We start from the raw sequence: 1,651 nt of genomic DNA, 5'->3' as shown, positions 1-1,651 counted from the left end.
GCGACCTTCCCCAAATCCTCCCATGGCGGTGGGATTGGGAGTGGGTAGGAGGCCGCGGCTGGACCGGGAGAGCGGATCGGAGGCGTGGCTCGGAGGCGGCGGAGAGTTTGGGGCTCGAAAGCGGCGGACAGTGTGGGGCGCGGAGGTGGGCGTGTGGCGGCGGAGAGCGCTGTGCGCGGAGGATTTCGTCCGTGGAAGGAGATGGAGATAAGGCTGGGGAAGAAGCTGTGTGGGCCCCGTGAGGACACGCGTCCAATGCTGGAGCCGGAGGCACGAAGCGTTTCCATCCTCCGAAGGAAAACCAGCATTTTCCATTTTATATTGTGAAACAATGAGCTCAGAGCTAGTTTCACTGCCGAAACTAATGACACAGGGTTGTGGTGGCTTCGTACATTATAAATCACAAATGCACCAGGTGTGATTGTAAACATCTTATGATGAAGCCAGCGCTCAGTAACAAGAATTTTAGGGGAGGATCAGGCATTTGAGCAAATGATATGTTGTTGATATGGTCGCAAACTTCCTTGACATGCTGGCAGCCAGCCCAGCCATATTGCTTCGCAACTGTCTTGGTCAGAAGATTCACGGCCAGCGCATGCTCGTATGATTTACAGCAGTCTGGGACTGCTCCCGGAGTCCCGGTGCTACTGGACACTGATCAGAAGTTCTTCTTGTGCAGAACTCCTACAGGGGACGACTCCAACGGGATCGACTCGCAGGCCGCGAGGGCGAGGCCTACCACATCCGCAAGCTCGGGCGCCGCCGCTATGCATCGCGCCGCCGCCACCAATAATCCCGCAGCCCCGCCAAGGGTTTGGGCCAGGGAAGGGCGGGCGCCGCCTGTGGAGAAGAAGGGAGGGCACATGAGAGAGGGACGCCTGAGTAGAGGGGAAGATGGAGGTGGGCGGGGAGGCTCACCCAGCCGGACGGTCGGGCGGGAGCTCTCGCGAGAGAAAGGTCGCCCCTGTCGCCTGTAGCGGTGAGGTTGGGGAAGAGAAGCCTCGTACGGTTTCGGTGATTCCACGCGAATACGGAGGGCCTGACCTCCGAATTAGCCAGCCAAGGAAACTGTTAGAAGTAAAGTTGAGAGGCAAAGGAGAGAGACAATAAATGATTCAACTATTCTGTTCCATTGATGATTCACAACTTATATACAAGGGGAAGGGACGCGAATATGGGTCACGTCCGTTCGAAGAGGTGTGAGGAAGGGTTGTGTCTGTTGACAAACCAATCAACATAGAGAATTACATGAGGGAGGATTATCCCTTTAATTAAACCTATTTAATTAAATCCTAACACTCCTCCTAATCCTTCCTTGTCCTTGTGCTTGGTCATCTCTAGAATCATCATTGGAATCATCTCCTCTAAAAACCATGTGGAGAAAATATGAGGAGAGTAGTGTGTATGATATGTTGCTAAAACTCCTTAAAAACCCTGTGGGAAAAATAAGGAGAAAATGGTGCAACATATAATGGTTGGATATGCTGTTAAAACTCCTTCAAAACCCAGTGGAAAAATAAGGAGAAAATGACACAGCATATAATTGGTATTGTCTCTTTGTTAACTCAATATGAGAAAAACCTTGTAAAAGGGAAAAACCCATAGAGTTTAGAGAACAATATATGTCGTACGTACTTTCCTAAAAACCCCG

The 1,651-nt window shown here is 51.3% G+C and overlaps 1 long non-coding RNA gene across 1 annotated transcript; it reads right to left on the bottom strand.

Annotated features, from left to right (window-relative positions):
* Window positions 1-292: 292 nt before the first annotated feature.
* LOC127306831 (uncharacterized) lies at window positions 293-1,285 on the bottom strand. Its single transcript, XR_007854906.2, has 2 exons — window positions 919-1,285; window positions 293-840 (listed from the first exon to the last, which is right to left on the bottom strand). It is a non-coding gene; the product is annotated as an uncharacterized lncRNA (long non-coding RNA).
* Between the last annotated feature and the right edge of the window lie 366 nt (window positions 1,286-1,651).

The sequence above is a fragment of the Lolium perenne genome, chromosome 1 (genome assembly GCF_019359855.2).
Source record: "Lolium perenne isolate Kyuss_39 chromosome 1, Kyuss_2.0, whole genome shotgun sequence".
Classification (NCBI taxonomy): Eukaryota; Viridiplantae; Streptophyta; class Magnoliopsida; order Poales; family Poaceae; genus Lolium; species Lolium perenne.
Note: the sequence above shows the minus strand (reverse complement) of the source record. Positions and strands in the feature narration are given on the sequence as shown.